This window comes from Pseudophryne corroboree, chromosome 1 (genome assembly GCF_028390025.1).
Source record: "Pseudophryne corroboree isolate aPseCor3 chromosome 1, aPseCor3.hap2, whole genome shotgun sequence".
Classification (NCBI taxonomy): domain Eukaryota; kingdom Metazoa; phylum Chordata; class Amphibia; order Anura; family Myobatrachidae; genus Pseudophryne; species Pseudophryne corroboree.
This window is the reverse complement of record NC_086444.1, coordinates 268,671,214-268,686,974: the sequence shown is the minus strand read 5'-3', so window position 1 is coordinate 268,686,974 and position 15,761 is coordinate 268,671,214. Positions and strand designations below refer to the sequence as shown.

The window sequence follows — 15,761 nt, the reverse complement described above, 5'->3', positions numbered from 1 at the left end:
TTCTTGGTTGCGAGGGTAGAAGATATTCCCCTGTGGAATTTTATCTGGGCAATTTTCTGCTGTTCCTGCAAGCAGGCGTGGATAAAAGCCTATGATTAGGCTCTATCAAATTTCAGATTTCGGCTCTATCTTCTTCCAGAAACAACTAGCGGTACTTCCTGAAGTACAGACTTTTTTCAAGGGGGTTATGCACAGTCAACCTCCCTTTGTTCCTCCCACGGCTCCGTGGGATCTCAATGTGTTCTTGACTTTTCTCCAGTTGGACTGGCTTGAACCCTTGCGATGGGTAGACTTGAAATATCTAACATGGAAGACTGTCATGTTGGTGACCTTACCCTCTGCCAGACGTGTGTCAGTATTGGGTGCCTTATCTTATAAGAGCCCGTACTTGATATTTCATGAGGACAGTGCGGAGCTCAGAACTCGGCCACAGGTTTTGCCAAAGGTAGTGTCAACCTTTCACGTAAATCAACCAATTGTGGTTCCAGTGTTGTCTGTCGCTTCCGTGGCTCCAAAGTCCCTGGATGTGGTGAGGGATTTGAAGATTTACATCAAAAGGACTGCTCATCACAGGAAATCCGACTCACTTTTTGTACTTTATGATGCTACTAAAATTGGTTGTCCTGCCTCCAAGCAATGCATTGCTCAGTGGCTCAAATTGACTATTCCACATGCCTATACTTCGTCAGCCCTGCCGCTGCCAAGTTCTATTCAGGCCCACTCCACGAGGTTGGTGGGATCTTCCTGGGGGGCTGCCCGGGGTGTCTCAGCCTTACAGTTGTACCAGGCAGCTACTTGGTCGAACGCATTTATAAAGTTTTATAGGTTCAACACCTTGGCCAGGGATAACCTTCAGTTTGGTCAGGCGGTTTTGCAGGGGTCTCAGCACTTTCCCACCCATTCTGGGAGCTTTGGGATGTCCCCATGGTAACCTTCAATTCCCAGTATCCACTAGGACTTTAGAGAAAAGGGGTATTTAATACCTACCGGTAATTCCTTTTCCGTAGTGGATACTGGGCGCCCGCCTCAGTGCTTCATTTCCTGCTTACCTGGTTGTAAGAGTTCTTGGTTGGGTTTGCTGTTGCTTTCCCTGTTCCATGTTTGGTTAAAGTTGCTACTCTTCTTATAGTTAGCTTTGCTTTCCTTTGTTGTGGTTAGTTCTGCTATCTTTGTTGTTATTGTGTGTTGGTTCGTTATCTCACCACTTTATGTGTTATATACTTCTCTCAAAGTATGTCCGTCTCCTCGGGCACAGCTTCCTAGACTGAGTCTGCTAGGAGGAGCATAGAGGGGAGGAGCCAGCACACACTATTAATTTCTTAAAGTGCCAGGCTCTAATGGATCCGATCTATACCCCATGTTAATCTTCAATTGGTGGTGCCCCCAGAGTCAGTAATATCAATAAGCAAGACAAAAAGAAAAAAGACTCTGCGTTGGAGCACACTTGCAACAACTAATGAAATTTGCTAAAATGTCACTTTTAATTTCTGTGGTAAAAAAGAAAAAGAAATTCCACATTAAGGATTAGCGAAGAACAAAAAGGGTAATTTAATACCTACCGGTAATTCCTTTTCTCGTAGTCCATAGTGGATACTACTTAGTATAAATATTTAGTCACTTTCTTTGTTTGATTGTCCCGATGAAGGGGGTAACATCCTGAAACGTAGAATAAAATGTCGCTGCTGTTTGAATTATTCTAACAAGTCTCGTATTATATAAAATATTGTATACATGCATGCACTCACTGCTAGCAATGTATGAGGTGCTTCCTTAATTATTATGGTAACTCAGACCATAGATATCTTTATATATTATGCAAAAAAGGCACACTCCAAATCAGCAATAATTGTACAAAACTATCAAAATTATTTTTTAAAAAGCTTTTGTGCTTTGATTATCACCTTCCAATGAATGGATAAACACTTATGCAGCTTTGTATCTCCAATGTGATAATGTCCAGAGAATTACACAATTATCAGGCATCCTTATCATAACTTCATGTCACCATATGCCATCTGGCTATAAATGTCATTTGATAAGAGCACATTTCATTAGTCCATAAATCACACAGATGCCGGTCGACTTTGGTCTCAATCCAGACTGTTCAAAGGCTACCACCATCATTTTAGCTGCTTTCAAGGGTCCAGAAAATAATATGTCAACAACGTTATGTTCTGGAAACTTGAAAGCGGCTAGAATGAAGGTGATAGCCATTGTATGGTCTGAATTGAGACCAAAGTAGACCAGCATGTAAAGTGGCATATAATTATTGCATCTGTATGATTTATGGGCTAATGAAATGTGGCACTTATGTATGATATTTATAGCCAGATGGCATATGGAGACATGAAGTTATGAAAAGGATGACTGATAATTGATTAATTCTCTCAACATTATTACACTGGAAATGCAAAGCTGCATAAGTTTTTATCTATTCACTGGGTGGCGATAATAAAAGTACAAAAGCTTTTCTAAAAAGAATTGTGAATCGAACTTTACAATTATTGCTGATTTGGAGAGTGCCCTTCTTTGCAATTTTATATATATACTGTACACACAAACACATACAAAGTCACTTTTAATTTCTACTATATATATATATTTATATATATATATATATATATATATATATAGTAGAAAACTGTAGCCATAATCGCCACTCCATCCGGGGCTCAATAATAATGGACTGACTAGCACACCAGCTTCATGCTAAACAGTCACAATACACATTTAATGCAATAAAAGCATATGAAAATTTGCAGCCATCATGTAGCAAAAACATTGGTACTTATCATAGCCAAAGCAGAAATTCAGGGTGTATTGCCCACAGTGTATCCAACAGCTGTTTCAGTGTGCCTACACCTTTGTCAAGGACTGCCAACTACCGGGTTGCAGATAAATTGTCGGCTTTGGGGATCTCAGCCTTCAGGATACCGATGCCGAAATCCCGACAGCCGACAATGCTGACAGCCGGAATCCCGATGCAGCAGGGCTATTCCCACTCGTGCGTGTCCAAGACACCCATAGAGTAGGAACAGATCCTGTGGTGAGTGCAGCAAGCCACCGAGTCCGCAAGAGGACTCTTAGCATCCTAGCAGGTGGGATACCGCTATCAGGATATTGACAGCCGACATCCCGTCCGCCGGTAAAACGTAGTGCAAGTGCTAGGCTTATAACATACACTTAGGAGGAAGCAGACATTAGCCACAATAACAGGGCTGCCTGATCATTACAGAACCAGGAGGGACTCACCCATTAATCAAAATAGGAAATTAACAATAAAACATTATCCCCATATATTCATTATCCCAATGTAACTATTACCCACTGCAGAAAAAAATGATCAAATAAATATGCAAAAAGAAAAGAAAAAAAATATTAATGTGAATGAACCCACTAGGTCATCTTGAAAATGAAACAGGGATCAGATCATATATCTCAGCAATGTATAAGGCTGTCATTATAAATATAACGATGTTCAACATGATTACCGAGTCCATATAAAATGATACATATTATATAGTACATATTTATGTTACATATTGCAGCCTGTTCACCACGCTTTCTCCTCCTCAAGAACTGGTGTGGTGTCTTCTGGATATGCTCTACTGTTATTGGAAGGTAATACTGGCAAGTTGCTGGTGCCGGCCGTAAGCTCCATCCCCTTTCCCATTAAAAGGAATACTCACCTGACAGTCTTTGCCAAGAGGTTAGGTATCTCTGTGGAAACTGTGGGAGTGATTCACGTTTGCAGTTACAGCAGAAAAAGCACGTAACTTTATGTCTGGAACAAACCATTTTACCATGCAAGGGGATCAATGGCTGATTTTACCTAGGGGCTGCAGAGCTGCAGCACCCTCAGTAAAAATCTGCCACCACCAGTAAACCAATAGTGAGTGCAGTGGCTTCCTATTAGAAGCACTTTCTTCTAATCTCATGCTGGACCGTGATCGGCAGGTATGGCCTCCAATGGGAAGCCTTTCTGCCAGCTGTATTGTCCTTCTATGGGCTGCACTGGATGCAGTCCATAGAAGTCAGTGCGCATGCACACCACTGTCACGGCACACGAGCCGCTCCCCCAACTGTAGCTCATGCAAGTCTATTTTTTTTCATCTCTAGTTTCCCCTTCCTCGTGGTGCAATGGGTGGCGTGGCGACAAGTGCGTGCAGATCCTTAGTAAGAGCAGCTGGCAGCCATCCTGAAGACTACAGGTAAGAGCTGCCACTGAAGGGCAGCAAACATATTTATATTTCTCTAACGTCCTAGTGGATGCTGGGGACTCCGTAAGGATCATGGGGAATAGATGGGCTCCGCAGGAGACTGGGCACTCTAAAGAAAGATTTAGTACTACCTGGTGTGCACTGGCTCCTCCCTCTATGCCCCTCCTCCAGACCTCAGTTAGAATCTGTGCCCGGCCAGAGCTGGGTGCTTTTAGTGAGCTCTCCTGAGCTTGCTAATAAGAAAGTATTTTAGTTAGGTTTTTTATTTTCAGGGAGCTTCTGCTGGCAACAGACTCTCTGCTACGAGGGACTGAAGGGAGAGAAGCAAACCTACTAACTGCGGCTAGGTTGCGCTTCTTAGGCTACTGGACACCATTAGCTCCAGAGGGTTAGAACACAGGATCTTAACCTTGGTCGTCCGTTCCCGGAGCCGCGCCGCCGTCCCCCTCGCAGAGCCAGAAGACAGAAGCCGGCGGAAGCAAGAAGACATCGAAATCGGCGGCAGAAGACTCCTGTCTTCACATGAGGTAGTGCACAGCACTGCAGCTGTGCGCCATTGCGCCCACACTACCCACACACTCCGGTCACTGTAGGGTGCAGGGCGCAGGGGGGGGCGCCCTGGGCAGCAATTAGGATACCTCTTGGCAAAAAGACACATATATACAGCTGGGCACTGTATATATGTACGAGCCCCCGCCATTTTATTTACACAGACCCGGGACAGAAGCCCGCCGCTGAGGGGGCGGGGCCTTCTTCCTCAGCACTAACCGGCACCATTTTCTCTCCACAGCTCCGCTGAGAGGAAGCTCCCCAGGCTCTCCCCTGCAGTATCAAGGTAGAAAAATGGGTAAAAAGAGAGGGGGGGCACATAAATTTAGGCGCAAATTATCATAAACAGCAGCTACTGGGTAAACACTAAGTTACTGTGTAATCCCTGGGTTATATAGCGCTGGGGTGTGTGCTGGCATACTCTCTCTCTGTCTCCCCAAAAGGCCTTGTGGGGTCCTGTCCTCAATTAGAGCATTCCCTGTGTGTGTGCGGTGTGTCGGTACGTTTGTGTCGACATGTTTGATGAGGACGGTTACGTGGAGGCAGAACAAGTGCAAGTGAATGTGGTGTCGCCGCCGACGGCGCCGACACCTGATTGGATGGATATGTGGAAGGTGTTAAATGATAACGTAAGCTACTTGCATAAAAGGTTGGATAATCAGTCAGGGTCTCAACCCATGTCTGATTCTACAGCTCAGGGGCCGTCAGGGTCTCAAAAGCGCCCACTATCCCAGTTGGTTGACACAGATGTCGACACGGATTCTGACTCCAGTGTCGATGACGATGATGCAAAGTTGCAGCCTAAAATGACTAAAGCCATCCGATACATGATTATAGCAATGAAGGCTGTATTGCACATATCGGAGGAAAACCCTGTCCCTGACAAGAGGGTTTATATGTTTGGGGAGAAAAAGCAAGAAGTGACTTTTCCCCCTTCACATGAATTAAACGAGTTATGTGAAAAAGCGTGGGATTCCCCTGATAGGAAAGTACTGGTTTCCAAAAGATTACTTATGGCGTATCCTTTCCCGCCAACGGATAGGTTACGCTGGGAATCCTCCCCTAGGGTAGACAAAGCGTTGACACGCTTATCTAAGAAGGTGGCCCTGCCGTCACAGGATACGGCCGCCCTAAAGGATCCTGCGGATAGGAAGCAGGAAGGTATCCTGAAGTCTGTTTATATACATTCTGATACTCTTCTGAGGCCAGCAATTGCTTCGGCCTGGAAGTGTAGTGCTGTAGCAGCATGGACAGATACTCTGTCTGAGGAGATAGATACCCTGGACAGGGAGACTATTTTACTGACCCTAGGGCATATCAAAGACGCTGTCCTATATATGCGGGATGCCCAGAGGGACATTTGCCTGCTGGGCTCTAGAATAAACGCAATGTCGATTTCTGCCAGAAGGGTCCTATGGACTCGGCAATGGACAGGTGATGCCGACTCTAAAAAACACATGGAGGGGTTACCTTATAAGGGTGAGGAATTGTTTGGGGACGGTCTCTCGGACCTAGTTTCCACAGGTACGGCTGGGAAGTCAAATTTCTTGCCATATATTCCCTCACAGCCAAAGAAAGCACCGTATTACCAAATGCAGTCCTTTCGTTCACAAAAAAGCAAGAAAGTCAGAGGTGCATCCTTTCTTGCCAGAGGCAGGGGTAGAGGAAAAAAGCTGCACCATGCAGCTAGTTCCCAGGAACAAAAGTCCTCCCCGGCTTCCACTAAATCCACCGCATGACGCTGGGGCTCCACAGCCGGTGCCAGGAGCGGTGGGGGCGCGTCTCCGAAATTTCAGCCACCGGTGGGTTCGGTCACGGGTGGATCCTTGGGCTATACAAATTGTGTCTCAGGGATACAAGCTGGAATTCAAGGTGACGCCCCCTCACCGTTACCTAAAATCGGCCTTGCCAGCTTCCCCCATAGAAAGGGAGGTAGTGTTGGCAGCAATTCACAAGCTATATCTCCAGCAGGTGGTAGTGAAGGTTCCCCTCCTTCAACAAGGAAGGGGTTACTATTCCACTATGTTTGTGGTACCGAAACCGGACGGTTCGGTCAGACCCATTTTGAATTTAAAATCCCTGAACATTTATCTGAAGAAATTCAAGTTCAAGATGGAATCGCTCAGAGCGGTCATTGCAAGCCTGGAGGAAGGGGATTTTATGGTGTCTCTGGACATCAAGGATGCGTACTTGCATGTCCCCATTTATCCACCTCATCAGGAGTACCTCAGGTTTGTGGTACAGGACTGTCATTACCAATTCCAGACGTTGCCATTTGGCCTGTCCACGGCACCGGGAATATTTACCAAGGTGATGGCGGAAATGATGGTGCTCCTTCGGAAGTAAGGGGTTACAATTATCCCATACTTGGACGATCTCCTCATAAAGGCGAGGTCCAGGGAGCGGTTGCTGATCAGCGTAGCACACTCTCAGGAAGTGTTGCGACAGCACGGCTGGATTCTGAATATTCCAAAGTCGCAGCTGATTCCTACGACGCGTCTGCCCTTCCTGGGCATGATTCTGGACACACGCCAGAAAAAGGTGTTTCTCCCAGAGGAAAAGGCTCAGGAGCTCGTGACTCTGGTCAGGGACCTCCTAAAACCAAAACAGGTATCGGTGCATCACTGCACGCGAGTCCTGGGAAAGATGGTGGCGTCATACGAAGCCATTCCCTTCGGCAGGTTCCATGCGAGGATCTTTCAGTGGGATCTGTTGGACAAGTGGTCCGGATCGCATCTTCAGATGCATCGGCTGATCACCCTGTGCCCCAGGGCCAGGGTGTCTCTTCTGTGGTGGCTGCAAAGTGCTCACCTCCTCGAGGGCCGCAGGTTCGGCATACAGGACTGGGTCCTGGTGACCACGGATGCAAGCCTCCGAGGATGGGGGGCAGTCACTCAGGGAAGAAACTTCCAGGGGCTGTGGTCAAGTCAGGAGACTTGTCTGCACATCAATATCCTGGAACTAAGGGCCGTATACAACGCCCTGAGTCAAGCGGAGCCTCTGCTTCGAAACCAACCAGTGCTGATTCAGTCAGACAACATCACTGCAGTGGCCCATGTAAACCGCCAGGGCGGCACAAGAAGCAGGGTGGCAATGGCAGAAGCCACCAGGATTCTTCGTTGAGCGGAGAATCACGTACTAGCACTGTCAGCAGTGTTCATTCCGGGAGTGGACAACTGGGAAGCAGACTTCCTCAGCAGGCACGACCTCCACCCGGGAGAGTGGGGACTTCATCAAGAAGTCTTCACGCAGATTGCAAATCGATGGGAACTGCCACAGGTGGACATGATGGCGTCCCGTCTCAACAAAAAGCTAAAAAGGTATTGCGCCAGGTCAAGAGACCCTCAGGCGATAGCTGTGGACGCACTTGTAACACCGTGGGTGTTCCAGTCAGTCTATGTGTTTCCTCCTCTTCCTCTCATACCAAAGGTGCTGAGAATTGTGAGGAAAAGAGGAGTGAGAACAATACTCATTGTTCCGGATTGGCCAAGAAGGACTTGGTACCCGGAATTGCAAGAAATGCTCACAGAGGACCCATGGCCTCTGCCTCTCAGACAGGACCTGTTGCAACAAGGGCCCTGTCTGTTCCAAGACTTACCGTGGCTGCGTTTGACGGCATGGCGGTTGAACGCCGGATCCTAGCGGAAAAAGGCATTCCTCATGAAGTTATTCCTACGCTGATAAAGGCTAGGAAGGACGTGACAGCAAAGCATTATCACCGTATATGGCGAAAATATGTTGCTTGGTGTGAGGCCAGGAAGGCTCCTACAGAGGAATTCCAGCTGGGCCGGTTCCTGCACTTCCTACAGTCAGGAGTGACTATGGGCTTAAAATTAGGATCCATAAAGGTCCAGATTTCGGCCCTATCCATTTTCTTTCAAAAGGAACTGGCTTCGCTTCCTGAAGTTCAGACGTTTGTAAAGGGAGTGCTGCATATTCAGCCCCCTTTTGTGCCACCAGTGGCACCTTGGGATCTTAACGTGGTGTTGAGTTTCCTGAAATCTCACTGGTTTGAGCCACTTAAGACCGTGGAGCTAAAGTATCTCACGTGGAAAGTGGTCATGCTATTGGCCTTAGCTTCGGCTAGGCGTGTGTCAGAATTGGCGGCTTTGTCATGTAAAAGCCCCTATCTGGTTTTCCATATGGACAGGGCAGAATTACGGACTCGTCCGCAATTTCTGCCGAAGGTGGTGTCATCTTTTCATTTGAACCAACCTATTGTGGTGCCTGCGGCTACTCGTGACTTGGAGGACTCCAAGTTGCTTGATGTAGTCAGGGCTTTGAAGATTTATGTAGCCAGGACGGCTGGAGTCAGGAAAACTGACTCGCTGTTTATCCTGTATGCATCCAATAAGCTGGGTGCTCCTGCTTCAAAGCAGACTATTGCTCGCTGGATCTGTAACACGATTCAGCAGGCTCATTCTGCGGCTGGTTTGCCGCATCCAAAATCAGTGAAAGCCCATTCCACAACGAAAGTGGGCTCTTCTTGGGCGGCTGCCCGAGGGGTCTCGGCATTACAACTTTGCCGAGCAGCTACTTGGTCGGGTTCAAACACCTTTGCAAAGTTCTATAAGTTTGATACCCTGGCTGAGGAGGACCTTGTGTTTGCCCATTCGGTGCTGCAGAGTCATCCGCACTCTCCCGCCCGTTTGGGAGCTTTGGTATAATCCCCATGGTCCTTACGGAGTCCCCAGCATCCACTAGTACGTTAGAGAAAATAAGATTTTACTCACCGGTAAATCTATTTCTCGTAGTCCGTAGTGGATGCTGGGCGCCTGTCCCAAGTGCGGACTTTCTGCAATATGTGTATATAGTTATTGCTTAATAAAAGGGTTATGTTATGTTGGCATCTGTTGTTTGATGCTCTGTTGTTGTTCATACTGTTAACTGGGTAAGTTTGTCACGAGTTATACGGTGTGATTGGTGTGGCTGGTATGAGTCTTACCCTGGATTCCAAAATCCTTTCCTTGTAGTGTCAGCTCTTCCGGGCACAGTTTCCTTAACTGAGGTCTGGAGGAGGGGCATAGAGGGAGGAGCCAGTGCACACCAGGTAGTACTAAATCTTTCTTTAGAGTGCCCAGTCTTCTGCGGAGCCCGTCTATTCCCCATGGTCCTTACGGAGTCCCCAGCATCCACTACGGACTACGAGAAATAGATTTACCGGTGAGTAAAATCTTATTTTTTTCTGTGCTGGGTAAATATTGGCTGCTATTGCATGTAGACCACACACATGTTAGACACCTTAAATTTTTACACTGCAATTTAGATTTCAGTCTGAACACACCCCACCCAAATCTAACTCTCTATACACGTTGTATCTGCTCCACCTGCAGTGTAACGTGGTTTTGTCCAGTTGCTTGCTTTTCTTCTTACAACTGAGCCTCTGGGCCTAATTGAGATGAAACCAGCTACGTCCAAGAAGCTGCCAAATGGCTGGTGCAAGATTTGACGGTGCGACCGATGGTACACCTAAAGGGTTTTCCAGATGGAAATGCACCATCTCAAGACAATGCAAGTGGGCAACTCAGTGTTTGGGAAATCGGGCACGGCATCAGCATACGATGCAGGCATAAAGACGAAGCCGCAGCCGCGTCTGTGTCCATCTCAGAATCAGGCCTGAACCTTGGATTGTGCTCTGAACCTTGGATTGTTATATGACCTTTGGATTATCTGTTGCTGGATATTTGTGTATGAACTCTACACTGGAATATTACCCCTACCACTGTTTGCTCCATAAACTCACTCCTGCCAAGTATTTGTGCATGTGCACTGGACTAGACTTGACCTCTACTTGCTACTTTAACTCACTCCTGCCAGTTATGTGTGTTAACCCTGAACTAGACTTTGATCCCTGCCTCTGCCTTCTCCCTTTAACGCTCACATGCAGGAAATCTGTACCTTATCCCAGACTGTTCTCTGTTCCTGGTGCAAAGACTTTGCAGTGCCCAGGCCGATGCTCTAAGTCTGTGCAATCGCACATCGCATGCGTCCAAAATTGGAGGCAGGGTCTGTGATTTATAGTGGGCTCTCCAGGGAGGGAAAAGGCTGGTGGCTAAGCGGACACTGGCATATCACTGAATGCGACTGCATCCAAAGACCACCAACCACTCACACAGGAGGCCATACTCAGATTTAGAACAGGGCTAATTCAAGCTTTGATGGTGCATCCAATGGTGCACAGAGGGATATGCCCTCTCACACAACGCTACAAGTGCATCTTAGTTTTGTGAAAATCATCAGTTTCTGCATCTGCCTCAAAATTAGCCACATAATTTGGTCTTCAGAGGCTATGATATTACTCTATTTCATACTAGTGATGTGCACCGGAAATTTTTCGGGTTTTGTGTTTTGGTTTTGGGTTCGGTTCCGCGGCCGTGTTTTGGGTTCGGACGCGCTTTGGCAAAACCTCACCGAAATTTTTTTGTCGGATTCGGGTGTGTTTTGGATTCGGTGTTTTTTTCAATAAACCCTAAAAAACAGCTTAAATCATAGAATTTGGGGGTCATTTTGATCCCATAATATTATTAACCTCAATAACCATAATTTCCACTCATTTTCAGTCTATTCTGAACACCTCACATCTCACAATATTATTTTTAGTCCTAAAATTTGCACCGAGGTCGCTGGATGGCTAAGCTAAGCGACCCAAGTGGCCGACACAAACACCTGGCCCATCTAGGAGTGGCACTGCAGTGTCAGACAGGATGGCCCTTCAAAAAAATTGTCCCCAAACAGCACATGATGCAAAGAAAAAAGAGGCGCAATGAGGTAGCTGTGTGACTAAGCTAAGCGACCCAAGTGGCCGACACAAACACCTGGCCCATCTAGGAGTGGCACTGCAGTGTCAGACAGGATGGCCCTTCAAAAAAATTGTCCCCAAACAGCACATGATGCAAAGAAAAAAAGAGGCGCAATGAGGTAGCTGTGTGACTAAGCTAAGCGACCCAAGTGGCCGACACAAACACCTGGCCCATCTAGGAGTGGCACTGCAGTGTCAGACAGGATGGCACTTCAAAAAAATACTCCCCAAACAGCACATGATGCAAAGAAAAAAAGAGGCGCACCAAGGTCGCTGTGTGACTAAGCTAAGCGACACAAGTGGCCGACACAAACACCTGGCCCATCTAGGAGTGGCACTGCAGTGTCACGCAGGATGGCCCTTCAAAAAAATACTCCCCAAACAGCACATGATGCAAAGAAAAAAGAGGCGCAATGAGGTAGCTGTGTGACTAAGATAAGCGACCCAAGTGGCCGACACAAACATCTGGCCCATCTAGGAGTGGCACTGCAGTGTCACGCAGGATGGCCCTTCAAAAAAATACTCCCCAAACAGCACATGATGCAAAGAAAAATGAAAGAAAAAAGAGGTGCAAGATGGAATTGTCCTTGGGCCCTCCAACCCACCCTTATGTTGTATAAACAGGACATGCACACTTTAACGAACCCATCATTTCAGTGACAGGGTCTGCCACACGACTGTGACTGAAATGACTGGTTGGGTTGGGCCCCCACCAAAAAAGAAGCAATCAATCTCTCCTTGCACAAACTGGCTCTACAGAGGCAAGATGTCCACCTCCTCCTCATCGTCCGATTCATCACCCCTTTCACTGTGTACATCCCCCTCCTCACAGATTATTAATTCGTCCCCACTGGAATCCACCATCTCAGGTCCCCGTGTACTTTCTGGAGGCAATTGCTGCTGGTGAATGTCTCCACGGAGGAATTGATTATAATTCATTTTAATGAACATCATCTTCTCCACATTTTCTGGAAGTAACCTCGTACGCCGATTGCTGACAAGGTGAGCGGCTGCACTAAACACTCTTTCGGAGTACACACTGGAGGGAGGGCTACTTAGGTAGAATAAAGCCAGTTTCTGCAATGGCCTCCAAATTGCCTCTTTTTCCTGCCAGTATACGTACGGACTGTCTGACGTGCCTACTTGGATGCGGTCACTCATATAATCCTCCACCATTCTTTCAATGGTGAGAGAATCATATGCAGTGACAGTAGACGACATGTCAGTAATCGTTGGCAGGTCCTTCAGTCCGGACCAGATGTCAGCACTCGCTCCAGACTGCCCTGCATCACCGCCAGCGGGTGGGCTCGCAATTCTTAGCCTTTTCCTCGCACCCCCAGTTGCGGGAGAATGTGAAGGAGGAGCTGTTGACGGGTCACGTTCCGCTTGACTTGACAATTTTCTCACCAGCAGGTCTTTGAACCCCTGCCGGAAAGAGAGATACAACATAGGTTTTAAATCTAGGATCGAGCACGGTGGCCAAAATGTAGTGCTCTGATTTCAACAGATTGACCACCCGTGAATCCTGGTTAAGCGAATGAAGGGCTCCATCCACAAGTCCCACATGCCTAGCGGAATCGCTCTGTTTTAGCTCCTCCTTCAATGTCTCCAGCTTCTTCTGCAAAAGCCTGATGAGGAGAATGACCTGCCTCAGGCTGGCAGTGTCTGAACTGACTTCACGTGTGGCAAGTTCAAAGGGTTGCAGAACCTTGCACAACGTTGAAATCATTCTCCACTGCGCTTGAGACAGGGGCATTCCACCTCCTTTGCCTATATCGTGGCCAGATGTATAGGCTTGAATGGCTTTTTGCTGCTCCTCCATCCTCTGAAGCATATAGAGGGTTGAATTCCACCTCGTTACCACCTCCTGCTTCAGATGATGGCAGGGCAGGTTCAGGTATTTTTGGTGGTGCTCCAGTCTTCTGTATGCGGTGCCTGAATGCCGAAAGTGGCCCGCAATTCTTCGGGCCACCGACAGCATCTCTTGCACTCCCCTGTCGTTTTTTAGATAATTCTGCACCACCAAATTCAAGGTATGTGCAAAACATGGGACGTGCAGTAATTTGCCCAGATGTAATGCACGCACAATATTGCTGGCGTTGTCCGATGTCACAAATCCCCAGGAGAGTCCAATTGGGGTAAGCCATTCTGCGGTGATCTTCCTCAGTTGCCATAAGAGGTTTTCAGCTGTGTGCGTATTCTGGAAAGCGGTGATACAAAGCGTAGCCTGCCTAGGAACGATTTGGCGTTTGCGAGATGCTGCTACTGGTGCCGCCGCTGCTGTTCTTGCAGCGGGAGGCAATACATCTACCCAGTGGGCTGTCACAGTCATATAGTCCTGAGTCTGCCCTGCTCCACTTGTCCACATGTCCGTGGTTAAGTGGACATTGGGTACAACTGCATTTTTTAGGACACTGGTGAGTCTTTTTCTGAGGTCTGTGTACATTTTCGGTATCGCCTGCCTAGAGAAATGGAACCTAGATGGTATTTGGTACCGGGGACACAGTACCTCAATCAAGTCTATAGTTGGCTCTGAATTAACGATGGATACCGGAACCACGTTTCTCACCGCCCAGGCTGCCAAGGCCTCAGTTATCCGCTTTGCAGCAGGATGACTGCTGTGATATTTCATCTTCCTCGCAAAGGACTGTTGGACAGTCAATTGCTTACTGGAAGTAGTACAAGTGGTCTTCCGACTTCCCCTCTGGGATGACGATCGACTCCCAGCAGCAACAACAGCAGCGCCAGCAGCAGTAGGCGTTACACTCAAGGATGCATCGGAGGAATCCCAGGCAGGAGAGGACTCGTCAGACTTGCCAGTGACATGGCCTGCAGGACTATTGGCTTTCCTGGGTAAGGAGGAAATTGACACTGAGGGAGTTGGTGGTGTGGTTTGCAGGAGTTTGGTTACAAGAGGAAGGGATTTACTGGTCAGTGGACTGCTTCCGCTGTCGCCCAAAGTTTTTTAACTTGTCACTGACTTATGATGAATGCGCTGCAGGTGACGTATAAGGGAGGATGTTCCGAGGTGGTTAACGTCCTTACCCCTACTTATTACAGCTTGACAAAGGCAACACACGGCTTGACACCTGTTGTCCGTATTTGTGTTGAAATAATTCCACACCGAAGAGCTGATTTTTTTTGTATTTTGACCAGGCATGTCAATGGCCATATTCCTCCCACGGACAACAGGCGTCTCCCCGGGTGCCTGACTTAAACAAACCACCTCACCATCAGAATCCTCCTTGTCAATTTCCTCCCCAGCGCCAGCAACACCCATATCCTCATCCTGGTGTACTTCAACACTGACATCTTCAATTTGACTATCAGGAACTGGACTGCGGGTGCTCCTTCCAGCACTTGCAGGGGGCGTGCAAATGGTGGAAGGTGCAAGCTCTTCCCGTCCAGTGTTGGGAAGGTCAGGCATCGCAACCGACACAATTAGACTCTCCTTGGGGATTTGTGATTTCGAAGAACGCACAGTTCTTTGCTGTGCTTTTGTCAGCTTAAGTCTTTTCTTTTTTCTAGCGAGAGGATGAGTGCTTCCATCCTCATGTGAAGCTGAACCACTAGCCATGAACATAGGCCAGGGCCTCAGCCGTTCCTTGCCACTCCGTGTCGTAAATGGCATATTGGCAAGTTTACGCTTCTCCTCAGACGCTTTTAATTTAGATTTTTGGGTCATTTTACTGATCTTTTGTGTTTTGGATTTTACATGCTCTGTACTATGACATTGGGCATCGGCCTTGGCAGACGACGTTGATGGCATTTCATCGTCTCAGCCATGACTAGTGGCAGCAGCTTCAGCACGAGGTGGAAGTGGATCTTGATCTTTCCCTATTTTTTTAACCTCCACATTTTTGTTCTCCATATTTTAATGCGCACAACTAAAAGGCACCACAGGTATACAATGTAGATGGATGGATAGTATACTTATTATTATTAATGGATGACGAGTGACTGACGACACAGAGGTAGGTATAGCAGTGGCCTACCGTACTGCTATATACAGTATAATAAATGGACCTGGTGGACACTGTCAGCAAACTGCTAAACTAGTATAAAGAAAAAAAGACACCACAGGTATACAATGTAGATGGATGGATAGTATACTTATGGACGACGAGTGACGACACAGAGGTAGGTACAGCAGTGGCCTACCGTACTGCTATATACAGTATAATGGACCTGGT

The 15,761-nt window shown here is 47.3% G+C and overlaps 1 long non-coding RNA gene across 1 annotated transcript in view; it reads left to right on the top strand.

Moving 5' to 3' along the window:
* The window catches only part of LOC135064064 (uncharacterized), a 96,314-nt gene that overhangs the window by 14,895 nt on the left and 65,658 nt on the right, over positions 1-15,761 (top strand). The window contains exon 2 of the long non-coding RNA XR_010250386.1: positions 4,120-4,211. This is a non-coding gene — a long non-coding RNA (uncharacterized LOC135064064). The remainder of the gene's footprint in view (positions 1-4,119; positions 4,212-15,761) is intronic.